Source organism: Sceloporus occidentalis, unplaced genomic scaffold (assembly GCF_023333645.1).
Source record: "Sceloporus occidentalis isolate IW3139 unplaced genomic scaffold, rSceOcc1.0.p SCAF_5, whole genome shotgun sequence".
NCBI classification, from domain to species: Eukaryota; Metazoa; Chordata; class Lepidosauria; order Squamata; family Phrynosomatidae; genus Sceloporus; species Sceloporus occidentalis.
In genome coordinates, this window is record NW_028316985.1 from 84,161,334 (window position 1) to 84,181,315 (window position 19,982).

General features: G+C 41.2%; 1 long non-coding RNA gene across 1 annotated transcript; it reads right to left on the reverse strand.

Annotated features, from left to right (window-relative positions):
- Positions 1-3,370: 3,370 nt before the first annotated feature.
- LOC149312423 (uncharacterized) lies at positions 3,371-6,136 on the reverse strand. Its single transcript, XR_016281406.1, has 3 exons — positions 5,761-6,136; positions 4,609-4,730; positions 3,371-3,583 (listed from the first exon to the last, which is right to left on the reverse strand). It is a non-coding gene; the product is annotated as an uncharacterized LOC149312423 (long non-coding RNA).
- Between the last annotated feature and the right edge of the window lie 13,846 nt (positions 6,137-19,982).

Sequence of the window (19,982 nt, forward strand, 5' to 3'; positions counted from 1 at the left end):
GACTAGAAGTGTATTGGATTTCGGAATTGTTCAGATTTTGTAATGTTTGCTTAGACATAATGAGAAACATTGGAAATGGGGCACAACTCTAGACATGATATTCATCTATGTTTCATATACACCTCCTACACATAACCAGAAGATAATTTTATACACAGCACCTTTATTTATATATTTATTTATTGCTTTATTTGCTTTATTTATATGGTGCCTTTCTCCCAGACCAGGAGCCAAGCTGGCTGATCATTTTGTGCATGAAATAAAGTTTGTTTTCATTGAAGTATCAGAAAGCAAAGATGTCGTTTTCTCAGCCACCCATGTGGACAAACTAAACAAAAACCCAGTTACATTTGCCACATGCCCACTCTTTGAGAGAAATTTGTGAAATATATTTATTTAGTCAATAAAATACAATTGGCCTTCGATATCCACAGATTCTGCATCCATGGATTTGGCCATTGAAAGCATTCTCTCTCTCTCTCTCTCTCTCATATATATATATATATATATATATATATATATATGCGCCAACCTTGATTTTATCATTTTATGTAGGGAACACTATATTGTAACCCCATTATTTCTAATAGGACTTGAGCATCCATGGATGTTGGTTATCACATGGGGTCCTAGAATCAAACCCCAGCAGATACTGAGGTCCAACTGTAAATAATAAACAGATCCAGAGATCAGTTACTACACAGAAAATAAACTGTACATTCTACAATGTCATCACCTTCTATCTCTTTTGACAGCTGACTTTTGCATTTCATCATCATTATATTCAACAGTGATGACTCCACTCACTTTTGTATCTTGAAGGATACATAACTAGTTGGAGAAAGCAAGTGAGTGGGAGAACAATTTGCGGGAGGTCAATTTTGTAAATGCCTTTAAAATAATTATCCCTGAAGACTTTCAGAGTTGTGCTAAGCACTGTGGTCAGAGGGAGAAGCCCATGTAACATCACTCAGGGAAATAACTGACCACGGAAATGCTTGAGGTGTGGATGATCAGACAGTCACAGGATTAGATTAAAATGTCAGAGTTTAGAATGCTCCACAGACTGGAACTTAGTCACATGACAGATGATATTAAACACTTTTTAAAGATGCTGACATCAAGAGACTTGCTCTTCATTATCCCCTGTGTTTCTCACTCAGACAAACAGACATAATGCATAGTTTTGTTGTATCCTGTGTTCAAAAGTGGGGAAATATTTTTACACATTGAACAGTCCCCCAGAGAACTGTCATCCTGTATAAAAAATTCAAATGGACTGCCCTGTTAGTCTGGAAAATCTGTGCGCAAAGGGATCTTGAAGCACCTTTGAAAGAAGAAGCTGGTAAGAGAAAGAAGCTAGTAGCATGAACTTTCCTAGACTTGAGTTAACATTGGCATCTGAAGAAACAGAGTCAATCTACAAAAGGTCATGCTAACAGCTTATTTCTTTCTATCTTTCAGCTATTCTCAACGGTGCTACAAGATCCCTTTGAACACTGTATGGAAAATGGCATCCATATGTTTATTGATTGATTGATTGATTGATTGATGCATTTTACAACTCACCTCTAAGGCAAGGGAGGTGGTCTGTGTTTAAAACATTTTGCAATCTTTTTGCCTCTAAGAGCTAGAAAGCTGCCAGATGTAAAACTTAGATATGCAAAACTTTAATTCTGTTCATCAAAGAACTAAAACAGAACTCCTAATAACCATTGTTTGCATTTCCCTTTCACTGATCAAGATATAAATACATATAAAAATAAATAGCCAAAACACAACAATTAACCAGACATCACAAGGCGGCAACTAGATTTGTGAAAATGTCCATCTCACATTTTAATATAGAAGAATCCAAAATACAGCTGTTTTACAGTGTAGGAACATTGAATACATATCTTATAAATGACATATTTACATCAGAAACCACTAGGAGACTGGCAGCGTATTGTCACAAATATAAATTATTGTTATATACTGTTTGTTTGTTTGTTGCTTTAGGCGACAGGACTAGTTGGTCTCCCCCCCCCCCCCCTTATGTTCCAGAATTACATAATCCCATACTAGTTCAACAGTGGGCATTGGCTTCTCTGCCTGGCTCTGTGGGCCTGTTGAGAAAAGACCAACCCTGTGCTGGTTTTTGTTTCTGAACACTGAAAGGCTTACTAAGACTCCCTCAAACATTTCATGTAATGTGGAGGGACAACTATGAGGACATGGATGGAGCAGAAAGCAGGATGGCTTTGTGTCCTGCTGGAGAGAGAGAGGCCATCGCAGATGCTTTGGCCGACAAGCAATGGACTTGAATAATCCATAGACTTCAAAGACTTCTGTCTTTAGGACTTTTCTTTTGGTTCATGATGCCACCCCAAAAGAAAATGAAAGAAAGGTGGGAACAGTTGTCCCTCTCCTCCTGATTCCCAGGAGGAGCACCCTTAAATTTGCTGTGATCACACCCCAGTTTGCAGGCATTTACATGCAGTTTTCCTACACAATGGGAGGGGGAAAGTCCTCTTTACTCCAAATCCAACAGCCTCTGCCCTCCATGTTGTAGGCCAGGTGGGCACGATATGAACTCTTTCATAGGGCGGCAGATGCCTGGTCACTTCCAAAATGTTAAATGTTGGATGGATCTGCAAAGTGAAGGGGTACAAAATCCAGTCGTATTGTAATCCAGTGTTTTTTTCCTTGGGTTTTGGAAAGGTTTAGGTTGTATGTGTGTGAACCTCATTGCAAATGGAAGAGATGCACTTCTTATTCATCAGTATGCAAAGGGATCTTTTGTGAAAGAATTTGTAGCCTAAGCTCTCATAGACTTGGTTGGCTTCCTAAGATGCAAAGAATGAAGTGTCAAAATGATTGACAACTGTCAAACTGACTTAGCCTCTCCCCCGTAAATGTTAAGGACATCTCATATGGACCAGTCCCTGAACTTGCCCCAGCCCCATCACCAATAGGAAACAGTGGTCCGAACCATCCAACTTTATACAGTCCTCCCTTGTTATCCACTGGGAGTTGGTTTAGATTGATCCCTATATATCTGCTCTATCCAGTTCACAAACTTCACTCCAATATGCCTCTACTTCAATAATTCTATCATAAACACCCAGTTCATGTTATCAAATGAATTTTCAGCATCAATAGATACTCGTGCAGTTTTCATTGTGCTCCTCATAGTATTCAATGACATCTAATACTGATCTTGGGGGGAAAAGGAATTACAATATGTTGAGCTTGTTCCCCTAAATCAGATTCCAGGGGCTGTTGGACCAAACTCCCAGAAACCCTAGTCAACACAGGAGAAGGCAAGGAACACTGGGCATTGCAGTCCAGGACCATCTGGAGGGCTGCAGCATTTCCAGCCCTGCCATAAATAAGGAATTGGAAGGAGGCTGGTGCTCTCTGGCCAAGGTCATGCATTCTCTCTCTCAGCATAGTGTAAATATCTGATAGTGGTGTCATGCTGTGCCAGTCCTATACTGGATCCCTCTATTCTGGAACATAAGAAAAATGGTGAGTGCACCTAACAGAAGTACACCTAAAAATTGTGAGTGCCCCTGTAGTTGAATTTCTTCTTCTGTTCCTGTCAAGAGCAAAAGAGGGTGGAAAGGAAGAAGTTAGTGAGAAACTTAAGAGCAAGCTGGCCAAAATGTGGAAAAAACCACAAAAGTGGAAAAACCACAAATAAGAAAAACATTCCATTTATAAGTGAGAATATACCTCCCTATGAATCTCTAGGTCCTCCAATACAACTCTATGTCAACATCTTCCAGACATTGACCACAGAATTGTGCTGGAGGAGCTACAAATGCCTAGTAGATTGTTCTTGCTAGGAATCTCTAGGTTCCTTTAGTGCAATGTTTAGTTAAAGTTTAATATAGAGGAAAATCTATGATGTTAAATGTCTCCACATCCAAATCTTCCTCATCTTCTTCTTCCTCCTCCTCCTCCTCCTCATTTGAGATAAGGATGGGCTCACTCCCAGCTGTAACATGGACAGGGCAATGCAATGGGTTTCCTTTCTCTCAGACGAGGTTTGCCATTGTTATCCACTGAGGCTGAGAGTGTGTGACTTGCCCAAGGTCACCCAGTGGATTTTTATGCTCAATCAGGTAATCGAACCCTGATCCCCTCCTCTGTGTCCCATCTGGGAAAGCTGTCCATGGTGGGAAGATGTCAGAGATAACATTTTTTTAATTGGATGCCAAGTAAAAACGTGGATTTTGCTTTGAGCGTTTAGGGGTGCATTGGATTTAATTCACATTTGTGCATGTGTTTGGCTTCAAATTGTTTTATCAGGCTGCAGGGTCTTCTGTTTTAATTTGCCATATTTTAATATGGTTTTAAGCCTACTCTAATTACTCTTGTTTTAATTTGCAAAGAGATGTTGTGGCACCTTTGAGCAAAATTAGTTGTAGCATAAACTTTTGTAGACTTGGTCTCCTTCCTCAGATGCATGGAGTGACTTGAGGTCCTTCCTGGGCACCCCTTCACTCCATACATCTGCAAAAGAAGATGAATTCTACAAAAGCTGATGCTACAATTTCTTTTGAAGGAACAAGAGCTGGTCCAAGACCTCTTGGCTTCTCCATTTTTGGCACAACTGACCTCTTTTTCCTCTTCCACACTCTCCTTTTGTCCTTCTCTTGCTTGACCAAATACAGCAGGTAGTCCACCCAGTCTTGGAGATCCTTCTCTTGTGGCTTTTTGTCTGTCTCAATTGGCAAGATCTTTGGATGGGAAAATTAACAAAAAATGAATAAAATCCCATATCTTTTTTTAAAAAAACTTCCCTACCAGAGCAATGCAAGGATCTGTCAAAAGGTGAGATTCTGAAACTGATGTGAACATTGGTTTCTGGGAGCAGGTTGTAGTGAACATGTTTATTTCAGGTGGTCATTTTGATATTACTGGTTGTTTTTGTTTAGTAAAATCTGTGGTTGCTCATTTTTTTTCTCCCTCTCATTTTATGCTAATAAATATAAGTGATAAAAATCAACAATGAGAAGTAAAAGTCACATAATCATTTTGGCATTCACCTTGACGCCACAGATCTTAATGATGGGACCTTTTGTCTTTCCCGGTACTTTGACGGGAGAACATTTTTTAAAAGTCTAGGAACAGCCTAACAAATGAATACATTTATCTCAGCAAAAGTGAAACTCTTGATATAAAATATATCAGATATATATTATTTATGCATGTTAACATTTAAGAGGTCCCCTAGAAATCAGGTTGATGGCAAGTTTGTTTGTTTGTTTTGTTTTTTGCAATCCCACTCTTCCGGGAATTTGCTGTCATTTGCTGCTTTGGGGCAAATCATGGCCCCATGCAGCCTTCCTGAGCTCAGTGCAGCCCTGAATCCACATAAAAATGGAAGCTACCCTTCCTAAGATGCTTCTGGATGGCAAAATTTGACATTTTTGCTACCTTCCCAAAATTTTAGGGTGGCCAGAGGAGTGTTTGAGGTCTGCATCTCTCCATGGTCTACAGAAGAGCATCCTCAGGTATTGTGCATCCCTGGTTTAACAAAGATGGTGTAAATTGTGAAAACACAGGTACGTATTTTGCCTACTTTCTGCCAGTTGAATAATTCCAACTTAGCTGGCATAGAAACATCATTGCAGAACCTCAAAGCTCAGCCAAGGAAGCAATCTGGAATTTAAAAAGTTATTGGAGAGGTTGCTCTAAAGCTCTGCCCCAGAGACCTCCAAAGCTGAATCCACCAGCCGGTTGAGGGAGCACAATTCCTTTGCTTACCTTTTGGAGGGTTGTCTTTCAGCTGCTCTTCATATTCATCCATGGCTGAGGCACAACTGTTGTGAAGAAGTTCCCCAACTGTTTCAGATCAGTGACAGACTCCAGAATGGAGATCGGAATGGAAAAACAAGGATGCTTTGCACCCTGGGATGAGGCACTGCGTTTTCCTACCACCTGCAGCCGTCCTTGTAGGCTTATCTGGCTCTATAAAATTCCTAAGTAAACATCATTCATTGCAAGAGAACCCAGAGTCCTGCTTTTGGAGAAAAGGTGGAATAGAAATAAAGGTGACAATCACTACAGTAGTTCTATAGCATCAGCAACAGTTCCTATGAAACCACATTCCCAGCATCTCCCAAAAAATGCAAAGGCACTTACCGCTCCATGGGAGCTGCCAACTTTGTATAGGACTTAATAAACCTGTGGGATTGAAACAAAAAGATAGCGAGAGCTATCAGAGCTTTCCACCAAATCCATGCCTATTTGGTTTAATGGGTCCAAGGGACTTTTTAAATATTAAGCTGTTACAATGCCAACCTCCTGACTTTGGCATCTGTGAATCCTTCTACTGTGAACGTCTGGATGCTCTGGGACTTCCTTTGGAGCTTTGGCCTCTTGGCATCATTCATATCCCTGTCTTTCTCTGTGAGCCAGATGATTTCTGCAGCTTCCTCTTCATTTCTATGTCTGACTCTTTATTATTGGCCTGAGCCTACAAGACGGATCAGCAAAATGGCTTACAGAAGGGGCTACTCGACTGCTTCATGGCATAAGAAAAATACCAGAGCTCAGGGAATTGGAATATTCTTATAATGTTGTTGTGGTGTGCCTTCAAGTCTTTTCTACTCATGGTGCCAAAGGCAAACCTATCCTAGGTGGGTTTTTGTTTGTTTGTTTTTTGCAAGATTTGTTCAGTGGAGGTTTGTCACTGCCTTCCTCTGAGGCTGAGAGAGTGTGATTTGCTCCAGATCATCCACAGAGTTTCCATGGCAAATGGGAATTTAAATCTTCGTCTCCCATCATCCTAGTCCAGCACTCAATCCACTATACCAAAAAGCAAAAGTAAGCGAAACTTGATATAAGATATATCAGGTATATATTGTTTACTTATGTTAACATTTAACAGGTTCCCTAGAGATCAAGTTGATGGCAGGTTTGGTAGTTTTGTTTTGTTTTGTTTGTTTGTTTATTTTTTGCAGTCCCACTCTTCTGGGAATTTGCTGTCATTTGCTGCTTTGGGGCAAATCATGGCCCCATACAGCCCTCCTGAGCTCAATGCAGCCCTGCATCCACATAAAAATGGAAGCCGCCCTTCCCAAGAGGCTTCTGGAGAGCACAATTAGCCATTTTTGCTTCCATCCAAAAATTTAGGGTGGCCAGAGGAGCGTTTGGGGTCTGCAACCCTCCATGGTCTACAGAAGAGTGTCCTCAGGTATTGTGCATCCCTGGTTTACCAAATATAGTGTGAATTGTGAAAACACGGGTACATATTTTGTCTAATTTCTGCCAGTTGAAGAATTCCAATTTAGCTGGCACAGAAACATCATTGCAGAACCTCAAAGCCCAGCCAAGGAACCAACCTAGAAACTAAAAAATGGTATTGGAGAGGTTGCTCCAAACCTCTGCCCCAGAGACCTCCAAAGCTGAATCCACCAGCCGGTTGAGGGAACACAATTCCTTTGCTTAACTTCTGGTAGGTTGTCTTTCAGCTACTTCTCATATTCCTCCATGGCTGAGGCACAACTGTTGTGAGGAAGCTCCCCCAAATGTTTCAGATCAGCCACCAACTTCTCCACCAGCTCAGCATCTCGAGCGACGGACTCAAGACTGGAGGTGAGAAAGAAAACAACAAAGATGCTTAAATAAAAATAAATAAAATTTTTATTACTATCCCGCTTTTTGCCAGGCAATCAAAGCGGCGTACAACAGGTTAAAATACATCCATATATACATAATGCCCCCCTTAAAACAAGGTTAAACAATGTAAGATTAAAAACTACATATTAAAACCAACTAAGCTAAAGAAAAATCATCATGGGCAGAATTCACTGGATGGGAAGTCTTATTTGTGGCTGAGCATTTTATTCCGGGAAGGCTTGCCAGAAGAGAACCCTGAAATGGGGCATGGTGTTGTCCTACCACATACAGCCTTTCCATCTAGGCTTATCTGGTTGTAAAATATTCCTAAGTGAACATCAATCATTGCAAGAGAGCCCAGAGTCCTGCTTTTGGAGAAAAGGTGGAATAGAAATAAAGGTGGCAATTAGTAGGTTCAATAGCATCAGCAACAGTTCCTAAGGAAACCAGATTCCCAGCATCTCCCCAAAAACCTAAAGGTAGATACTGCACTAAGGGAACTGCAAACTTTGTATAGGACTTAATAAACCTGTAGGACTGAAACAAAAAGATGACAAGCGATATAAGAGATTTCCACCAAATCCATGCCTATTTGGTTTAATGGGTCCAAGGGACTTTTTTACATTAAACAGTTACAGTGCCATGGAAATATACCATTGCAACTTCCCATGGAACTCTGAGGCTGGCAGTTTAAGAAGGCATGCTTTGAATCTTCAGCCATAAAATTCTAAAGCCTCTCTAAACTGTAATTCCCAGGATTTCATAGGAGGTTAGCATCTCAAATCTTGCTTATTTCCCATTTGTACCCATTACTACTCCCCAGCTGTTGTTGTGGGCCTTCACAATGTTTCCGACTTACGACTACCCTAAAGAAAAACTATCCTGAGGTTTTCTTGGTAAGCTTCTTAAGAGGGACTTTGCCATTGCCATGATATGGGGCTGAGACAGTGTGACTTGCCCAAGGTCACCCAGTGGGCTTCATGGCTTAATTGGGAGTTGAACCCTGTTCTCTGGAATCATAGTCCAACACTCAAACACTATGCCACATTTGCTGTAGGGCAAGAACAGAATGAATCCATGGTTCGCCAGGCTAGATGGACCCATCAGTTGACTCATGATCCATCTTCTTCTCTTCCAAGACAGGATGGGGAAAACTGTGGCCCTGAAGAAGCTGTTCGATCACAACTCCCGGCTGATATTACAATGCCTGTGTTACATCTCCCAGGAATACACTATGGGGCAACCTGCAACTCCCATTGAATTGTATCACAGCATATCCCGAACAGGTGCTTTGAGACTTTTTGTTAGTATTATTATTTTTTTAATTAAGAGAATGAGTTAAGGGTACTTCAGATCCTGACAGAGATGCTGGAATGGTGGGGAATTAAAGAAAGAAACCAGCAGCTCTGCCATGGACCTTTGGATTTAGTACCAACTTTCTTTTTTCTTTCTTTTCTTTTCTTTTCTTTTTTCTTTTTTTGCTGGTAGGAATCATTTTATGAGAGTAATAAATAAAATGCACTGAAAAGAGACACTTGCCATTTCGGAGCTGGATATCAATTAGAAAAGAGTAAGGAATACTGTTTTGTGGTAGAAGCGGAGACTTGCTAGGTATAAGCTAGAAAATATTCAGTTCATCCTTGGAGAACTAGTTTCTAGGGCTACTCGGGGAAAGGGAATGTCTAAGTATTGTATGTTTGTGGGATTTGGGCTATCCCAGCTCTAATATTTCAACTTTTGTTATATCTCCAGTTTGCTCATATTTGATCTTTTGGTTCTTCAATTCTTCTCCATTCCAGACTTCTTGGGGAACTATATCTATTTTGAAGAGGACCAAACATTGCTTTCAGAATTCAATCCATGCTCACGAATGATATAATCATTCAATACCTCCAGGATGTGTTGCTTTTCGTTTTTTACAAGCTCTAATTCTTCCTGGCACTGTCTTAGCTTCAGACAACATGAGCGTTCATGGTCCCCCTCGTGAATTGTACCACCTGAGACAGAAGGCTCTCGAAGTATTTCCATTAGAGGGGTGAAGCCACCTGGGAGAGCAGAAGCCCCACTTCTTTCTGAGTTTGGCACCTGTCAACCCTTCTACTGTGAACATCTGGATGCTGTGGGACTTCCCTTGGAGCTTTGGCCTCTTGGCATCATTCATATCCTCTGTCTTGCTCTGTGAGCCAGATGATTTGTGCAGCTTCCTCTTCATTTCTATGTCTGACTCTTTATTATTGGCCTGAGCCTACAAGAAGGATCAACAAAATGGCTTACAGAAGGTGCTACTTGACTGCTTACCCTCCCAAGTATTATTTTCTCCATGGCATAAAAAAAATACCTGAGCTCATGGAATTGGAATATTCTTTTAATGTTGTTGTAGTGTGCCTTCAAGACTTTTCTACTCATGGTGCCAAAGGCAAACCTATCCTAGTTTTTTCTTGGCAAGATTTGTTCAGTGGAGGTACGTCACTGCCTTCCTCTGAGGCTGAGAGAGTGTGATTTGCTCCTGATCACCCAGAGAGTTTCCATGGCAAAGTAGGGATTTGAATCCTTGTCTCCCATCATCCTAGTCCAACACTCAAACCACTTTACCACATTGGCTCTCTATTCTTGCAATGCACTCTTGAGATTTTGAAAAGAGGACACCTGCAAGCGTGATGGATATTGGATTCTGGCCCTGGAAAAGGCCAACAAATAACCTCCACAAGGGTGGTATAGGCCACCAGCCCCTTATAACTGTGCACCATCCTATGTGCCTTGGAAAACAAATTGAAGGCACCCTCCTGGTAGGATTTTTCTTGAACTTACTCCCAAATAATATGTCTTCTGTGAAAGGGTAAAACCATTGGGGTTTTAAGGAGCAAAACTCTGAATATGGATGACCGTGAAAGAGGTGCATAACTTTCTGCATGAAATGGTTAAAGTGAAAGGAGATACAGTTTTCTCCTTCTCTACTACCACTTGAACTTGGGGTTATTCAGTGGAGCTGGAACATTCAGGACAGACGAAAAAGAAACAAAAATTGACATTGCATACAGTTAACGTACACTGTGGCAGACTCTGACTTCCATATTATCGGGGCATTGAATTTCAATGTTATTGGGGCATTGAGTTTTAGTCCAAAGTGCTGGAGTCTAGTTCCAAGACAGATTCAGCACCATGGATAGTTCAGACACAACCATACAGTTCAATGAATGCAACTAATGAATGAATGAATAAGAAGGATGCTATCAGGTGACCTCTTGTACGCCACCTTGTTTAAAGTGATCACTTTAGTAGGTTCCATTTATACAAAGCCAAGTTTGAAAGCACTTACAATGAATAAGAAATAGGCAGAGAAGCCAACAGAATGGTGTAAATGATGTATAAGTCTGAACTAAATTAATGTTGTGGCTCCAGTCTGTTGAGGTCTCTCCACCTCTCCACCTCCTCTCAACCTCAGCTGACTCAACTGACAGAACTCCCACTTTGGACAGGATTCTCAATTACCTCCACAGAAGCCAAACAAACAAACACTGTCCATTCTGCTTTGCCCCATCTCACCACTTCCCCATCAGGTCCAAAACACCACAAGTAACTAAAAAAGCACAAGGTAGCAAGCAGATTTGTGGAAAATGTCTGTCTCATGTTTTAATACAGAGGAATCCAAAGTACCGCTGTTTTGCAGAGTAGGAAAATTTAATACATATTCTATAAACAACGTATTTACATCAGAAACCACTAGGACACTGCGTTGTCGCAAATATAAATTAATGTTAACTATAGTTTGTTTCTTTAGACGGAAGGACTAGTTGTTCTTCCCCTCTTACGTCCAAGATTTTCATGAGCTCTGGATATTGGAGGAAATGCACAGGACAGAACAGGACTACACTGTGGAGGAAAGCTATGGGTCATAAAATCCTTCACTCCCCCCTGTACCTCACTTCTAAATCTACAAATAATCTGTCGCAACTGAGCACCAACTGAACACCCCTTCCCTACTTCTGACTCACTGTTTAGTCTGCTCTTGGCCTGAGCAGTTGCAAAAAGCAGAAAATAAAAGGCCAGCTTACTCCTGCGGCCTCCTCGAGACATTTAAGCAACTGGAAGAATAAAAGTGGAAATATTGCAGGAAGTGTCAAACAAGTGGCTTTTAAAAAGTCAGGGCCTCTCTTTGGCTCCTTCTCAGCCAAAGGGATGGATTTCACAAAGCAGATATCAGAAGCATAGCTGTGTCAGTCTAGAACTGTTGACTGTTGGGGGCAAATTAGCTTGCTTGCTAATTAGCTTACTTGCTGTTCACCGCTATGATCTTTGGAATAGCGGTATATAAATAAAGCAAATTATTATTATTATTAGAACAGAGGTTTCCAATCTTTGGTCATCCATATGTTTTGTTGTTTAGAATTCTTAACTATTGGCCCAGCTGGTTGGGTTTTCTGGCAGCTGATGTCTTTGGGGCATGTCCAGAAAAGTCCTCAAAAGCCAGAGGGATTCTATCTAATCCCATTCCTATTCTTGATCCCCCTTAAAAAGTGGAATAAAGAGCATGAGACACAAAGGATAGTGGCAGAAAAGCTGGGGCAGAACATGCAAGCTATAAACAGGGAATTAGGATGGAATCTCTGACAATGGGACCCAGGCCAGAGAATTATAAATAAATACATAAAATTGTTATTTCTATCCCACTTTTTGCCAAGCAATCAAAGCGGCGTACAACAAGTTAAAATACAACCATATATACATAATACCCCCCCTTAAAGCAAGATTAAACAGTATAAGATTAAAAACTACATATTAAAAACTACATATTAAAAAACCAACTAATCCAAAAAATAATCATGGGCAGAACTTCTTTAAGCAGAGGCATAACCTTACTTAAAAATGCCTGGGACCTGTAGAAAGTGAGTGTAACCCGCTGTCTACTAGGTGCACATCCCTAGCTGCCAGGGAACCAGACTAAGGCGGGTTACAAACCGCCATATAGTAAGTGACGAGCGCGTACTAGGGTTAGGAAGGGGCGGTGCTTCCACACGGCCGCCGCCATCTTGACGTAGCGGACGCGCTGCGTCCACACGTCGCAACCCAGAAATGACGCTGCGAGCGTGCGACTAGCGCCTCACGGTGTCTCTTCTGGGGCCTGAGGAGAAGCGTGATTTCCGCGCTCCTTCTCTGCAGCATCCGGGAGTTGCGCGGTTTAAAGGCTGCTTCTCGGCGGTCTGTAACCCACCTAAAATACTTTCACTCCTCACAACTGAAGGAGTGGAAAGGCGGACCAACACCAATAAAGCCGGTTAGTCCCAAGCCAACACTCTTTTGCTCTTGACAGGAACAGGAGGAGGAGGAGGAGGAGGAGAAGCCCACAGAAGTTAAGCAGCCAGTTTGGTCAGAGCCTTCTGGGACCAGCCAGGTTTCCATAGTCTCTCAGATACCTCATGGTCCTCCTCAGAGGTCCAGCAGCCTCTGCCTCCTCCTCCCCAGATGTAGGGACTCCAACGCGACAACTACAACCACTCAAATGAAAGCCACTTCAGTGATGCAGGTTAGAGACCAGGCAGAAACTGACACACAGCCCCTTCCAGTATTTCTCAGCAATGAAGCCAGGCTTCTGAGGAGAGGCAATTTCAAATTGAGGGAGCCACAGCAAGAACTCCCTTTCCTAAGTTCTTGCTCTGTAGAGTTGCTGGAGTGAAAACTGGAGAGGGCTCCTCTTCCTTTAATGCTTATGTAGAAGAGGGAATTTTGACTGCTCCTCCCAGTGTATATGAAGAGAAGGACTCCTTCAGTTACTGCGGTTTCACACTCTTTGGTGCCTTGCCTGCTGCCACACTGCTGAAATTAACTGATTTGACACCACTTTTAATTTCCATGGCTCAATGCTATAGAATTCTGGAATTTGTAGTTTGGTAGAGCACCAGAGCTCTCTGAAAGGGAAGGTTAAATATCTCACAAAACTACCAATCCAGGATCCCTTAGCATTGTGTCACGGCTGTTAAAGTGGTGTCAAGCTGCTTCATTTCTGCAGTGCGGATACACGCTTTGAAAGTCATTACCAGTAACACATAATTGAATTGTGTGTAGCCATCCACTGATGTATAATCTTATAACTAATGCTTCAAAGATTTTTAAAAAAAGCAAATGATAAAAATAAAACACACACAACTTTTGCTCTGAAATGCTGATCAGGTTCTGTGATGGGAACATACTATGATTCATAATCAAACTTTCTTTTATTCTGGTGTAACCTAAAAATTTGTACAGGTGGTAAGGCCAGATCAGTAATGATTTCCTCTGACAACTTCTCAGCACTTAACAAAATGTTTTCAGTTCCCTCATTGAGCAATCATAAATCCTTTGAGAAATTATTTTGTTTTGTCTATTTGTGTTGTAGTTCCAGAAATATCAAAATAAATATCCTGGAGTTCCCTGCTTTTGAGACTATTTCAAATAGTACATTGTGCCACATGGGAATGTGAAGTTGTGTTTGTGGTTATTCTTTTGGCTTCGAAAGCGTGTGGGACTGGTAGGAGGGTTGTCCAGTTTTTGGAGCTGCAGAGAGCTTGGGGAATCAACAGGATGCATTTTGTGTGATCAGTGAAACCCCAAAAGCCAAGCACTTTTCACCCCAGTATAGATGACTTAAATTAAATCAAAATAAATCAGCAATTTCTTTTACAAGCAGATACAGCTTGGCAGATTATAGAGTTCAATTAATGGGCTAATAAAAGGCTCATGAATTTAACATCCATGTTCATGTCCTCCTCTCATATTGGCTGACTATCTGACTCATATTGGCTGATTATCATAGCCCAGTCCTCTCATGTATACAATGCCAATTCCCATTTCTTCAAGTATCTGTGAAAACACTTTTGTCATCCCTGCTCCTGTGATGTCATCTATGGCAATGAATTCCCAATAAATGCTCTCTGACCTTCACAGTTGCATTTGCACTTCCAGCTGGCACTGCAGTTGTACAAAATTGGCCATTAAAATCATTTTTTCACAGTTTCTCTCATACCAAATATACAGACCAAAATGACTCAGTGATATTTTGCAAACTACAGGTGAGTCACAATCTCTAGTTTGATTTCCATTGCCAGTAAGTAGATGTTCTGGTTTTGAATAGTTTTTCCAAAGTAGTGAGTGCGGATTTCTGGGCAGTGGCTCTCCATAGTCACTCCCATGGTACTTAACCATATCTCCCATCAATGCTACGATTTTAAGATTTGGCATATACATTCAGCATCTAAAGTGCTAGATTTTGAGGTAACAAGTATTCACACAATGACAACAAGCCTTTTTCAAAGCATTTTTGCCTGTGATGGGTTTCAGGTGCAATTTCATATTGCTTTTTGCTGTCTGCAGTGGCCTTGAATGTTAATCTAATCTCAAATTCTGTCAGGTTCCAGAATGCCATCTGCTGGCATGGTGTCTTCTTATGTTTCTTCCATTTTAAATCAAGGCTTTTCAATTACAACATAATGGAGAGAATGTATTGTTAGGTTGGAAGGCATTCCAGAAAAAATAGAAAAATAGAATTCAGGCTATTTATGTGATACTCAAACTTTTTACCTTTGGGGATCCCCCACCCCTTTACATCTACATGTGGAGATTGTGTCCCCCTCTCAACATAGTATATTAATAAAAAAATATCTAGTGTGCATATTTTCATTTGCACATTAATGTATATTAATATTTTAACATTTTATAAGAAAATAACATTGTTCAAATTACAGTGTGAACAGACTCGATTAGACCTGGGATAAAACTGTGCATGCCTTGAATGTGCATGTCAGTAAACACTGTTTGAATGTCTTTTACTAGGAAAACCCTATAGTGTGACAATCCAAACAGTGGCGTCCCCACTCCTGGTATCACCTGGTGATTGGGGAGCTGCTGGGGGTGGCAGTGGCCAAAAGGATGTGCTTTTGTTTTACTGCTGTGGCAGCCTCCTCCTCATGAGGAAGCTGATGCCATGACAAAGCCAGGAGGGGTGCACTCACCCCTTCCCAAGTGGCAATGGGAGGAGGGCTCGTCTTCTGAGTTGTCACACAGTGCAGGCTGCACACACCCCCTTGTGACGCCACTGAATTTAAAATGAAAAAAGAGATAGTGCAAGAAGATAACATTCTTAGGCCAGAAAACACATAACAAACTACTGAGAAAGAGCAGAAGGGAAGTATGAGTAGCACTGTGGCTAATGACTACATTCAAGCAGAAAAAATGTTAGCTTTTCACATGCTCAGGAGTAAAAAAAAAAAGGCCAAAGCTGTAGAATACATATTATAGGAACATGGAATATGGGAAGAATGAATCAGGGGAAGCTAGACATTGTAAAACAAGAAACGGAATCTATAAACATTGCAGTATTTTGGGTGAGTAGGTTTAAGGATTAGGACATTTTCACTCAGATAACTACACACTCATTTTACACAGAAAAAGAAAATCAAGAAGAAATGGGGTGTCATTATTAGTGAGGAAAGATGTAACAAAGGTGGTGGCTAGACAGGCCCTATGGGGTGCCATCGTCACGTGCGAGGGGCGGCGCTTTCAGATGCCCCTCGCCCCTCGCACATGACGAGGGCATCAAAATGGCGGCACCCTGTACATACGGGCACCACCATTTTGACGTGATGGACGCGTGTCTCGGAGCCTTTATGACACTACAAGTGTGCCATTGGCGTCTTGCGGCGTCACAATGGCACCACAGAAAGAACCCACTTTTTGTGGGTTCTTTTTGCTGCACTAGGGAGCTGTGTGGTTTGTCCGCTGAGGCTCCCTCGCGCAGCAAACTAGGGCGGCGGCAGACTGCCCTTTTGGGTAGTCTGTATCTCGCCAATGGTAGTCAATGGATATAATGCCAAGTCTGACTGACTCATATCAATAAGAGTTCAGTGAAAACTCATCAGTACAACCGTAGTCCAAGTTTATGCTCCAACTACAGTGGCAGAAGAAGAAGAAATTGAAAGATTCTGTGTAGGAGTTCAGGAGGAAATTTATTACAAATCAAGTACACATTGATAATCACAGGTAATTGGAATGCAAAAGCAGGGAACAAAACAGAACCAAAGACTATAGGAGCGTTTGGCCTAGGATCAAGAAATTAAGCAGGAGAGTGACTGACTAAATTTTGTGATACCAACAGTTTGTTAATCACAAATACATTCTTCAGGCAACCCACATCATCTGATGTGTACATTATGTGCCTTCAAGTTGTCAATTTATGGCAACCCCGTTAATTTCGTAGGGTTTTCTTAGTCAACAATTACTCAGAAGCAGTTTTGCAGGTCCTTTCTCTGAAATACAGCCTACAGCACCTGGTATTAATTGCTGTTCACCGACCCAAGTACTAACAAAGACTGACCCTGGTTAACATCCAAAATCAGACAGGATTTAGTGTCTTAAAGGCATTTAGGACCTTTAATCAGTAATTAATCAGCATGGACATTGCAGTCAAGAAATCAGAAGAAGACTAGGATTTGGAAGGCAATTAGGAAGGATCTAGACAAGATCCTGAAGTATAAAGATATATTATTGAATACTGAAGTTTGGATTGTCCATGCCATCATATTTCTGGTTTCCATGTATGGTTGTGAAAGTGGGACAGTGAAAAATGCTGTAGAAAGAAAACCAACTAATTTGGAGAAGAGTTGTATGGCTTTTGTGGACTGCTAAAAAGACAAACAAATTGGTATTAGCACAAATAAAGCCTGAACATTCCCTAGAGGCCAAGGTGACTAAACTGAGGTGCGTTACAGACCGACTGAAAGTGGCCATCTGCCGCTGCCTCCATTTCCACCACCAGGAAGCTGCAGCCTCCAAACGGGGAGGCTTCCCAGCGGCGGAAAAAGAAGCCGCAAAAAACAGCTTCTTTTCATGCCGCACTTGCACCGCATGAGTATGCAAATGGCGCACTCGTGACGTTGCAAGGCAAGGGGTACGTGCGGACGCTAAGCATCCGGCATGTAAAAATGGCCGCGTCCATGTGTATAGGGCGCCACCATTTTTACGCCCCAGTCACATGCTAGGGGTAAGGCCAGTATGGATGCTAGGTCCTCGGCCAACCCCTAGTATGTGACGGGGGCGGCACAAAGGCCCGTGTGGAACGGACCTGAGACTGTTATACTTTGGGCATATAAAGACATGATTCACTAGAAAAGACAATGCTTGATAAAGCAGAAGACAGGAAAAGAGGAAAACCGCACTACAGATGGATAGAGTAAATCAAGAAAGCCATGGTCCTGAGTCTGTAAAACCTGAGCAGGGCTGTTGGTGACAGGACGACTTGGAGGTCTCTCATTCAGAGAGTTGCCGTAAGTCAAAGTCGACTTGATGGCCATTAACATAACAACAAAGTTTGTCATGGTGCCTAATCAGAACCCATCTTTTTAAAAAAATTAAAGGAATGTGTATTTAGCAGAATTTGATTAAATCTGCAGAAATAACTCCCCTCTTCAAGGACAGCAAGCCTAAGTTTCTGATTAACAGGTGCAGGGAACATGCATAAGAGCAGGCTTTATAATTTGGGGGGCCAGGGTGTCCCCAAAAGACACATGCTAATTATGATAATTAAAGAAAACAAAGAGAATGGACATGGAGGATTTACATAAATTGAATCCAGATAACAAGGAAATCAAAATAGTTTAAAAATATGTCCATACCTTGGATCAAATACTGATCAGAACAGAGACTGCACTCAAAAAATCAGATGAAGATTAGGAATGGGAAGTGCAGCTATGAAAGAACTAGACAAGGTCCTAAGAGTACACAGCTGAACACTAAAGGCAGCTAACAACAATGCTGATAATTAACAAAATATTCATAATGCCACATATCATATAGATTGACTTGTTAGAAAGCATGTTAAAATACGCTGGGAGCAGCACTATGATGATCAGTTTAATTATCTTGGCCTCAGACTGCAACCTTGCCAAATACCTCATAACCATTTTTCTCTTTTACTTTCTTGACCATGATTTTTCCAAAAGGGTCTATGATCCCTTTTGACTCACATATACTCACTGTCTCCTTCAAAGTATTTCATCCCTTTTTGTCATTACAAAGAATAGAGAAGAAGGAAGAGTCTTCTTCGATTTTCAATAAGAATAACTGGTTTATTTTAGGATGAGCATTTGTAGACTGCAACACACTTTTCTCAAGTATGTTGATAGCATACAACAAGGTATGGCCATCCAGATCTTGTTGGACCATAACTCACCCACTTTGAAGTACTAAACAGCATAGCTAAAAGTGACAAATTATGGAAGCTGCCATGCAAAGAAATCTGGAGGGCAACAAGATTCCCACCCTAGTGTGCAATACTGACAGAATATGATATTGACAACAATCCTTGACATTAAGTAATTTATACTGATGTGTGTACATGTTTGTTTCAATTGACTTCTGGTTAGGCATAATACAATTGTTAATACTTAGATGCCTATGGCCTTAACAGGAATAACATTTTGTAATTATGCTCAGTAACTATTTATTCAGCAGCATGTACACTGAGCATTTATTTATACATTTTATCTGTTGCAACTAGCCTTGAGGGGAAACATTTGTATCCTGGATTATATTTACACCTGACCTACTTCCACTCGGTTATTCAGTGTTTATCCAGTGTCCTACCTCGACAGTTTCTGAAGGAAAAGGGGATCACTGGGTACATTTTACATTCATTCACTTTTGTATCTGTGATACAAACAATTAGAAACTCAGTATTATTATTTATTGTATTTCTATCCCACCTTTCTGTTAAAAAGTGCACTTAAGGTGGCTAATAGCATAATTAAAAACAACTTCAAACAGTAGGACATTATAATGTTTTTAAAAGGTTAAAAAGTCAAGACTGGAAAGATGCATCTATATGTCCTTTCCGAAGGCAGGAAGAGTAGAAATAGATTGCATATTAAAAAAAAGAATGTGTTCTACAATGTGGAAGCAACAGTGGGGAATGTATGCCTATCAAATAAACCTCTGCAGGTTCTAGGGACATTCTCAAGAGGGCCTCTCCTGATAATCATAAAAACCAGGCAAGTTCATAATGAGAGAGGTGATTTCTTAGTAGTCCTGGTCAGTGCAGTGTAATGGTTTGAGTGATGGCTACAGCTCTTGAGATCCAGGTTTGAATTTCCACTCAGCTGTGGAAGCCCACTCGCTGATGGCAGACAAGTCACATTCTCTCAGTCTCAGATGAAGGCAATGGCAAACTTGCTCTGAACAAATCTTGCCAAGAAAACCCATAGGTCTGATACAGACAGGCCAAAATAAAGCTGCTTTGAGTCACTTTGCTAGTATGCTGTTTAAATGATACATACGTCCTAAGAGTCCAGAAACCGCACCAAAGACATGCTCCAGTCCTAAGGACTGGAGTGCAGCTTTGG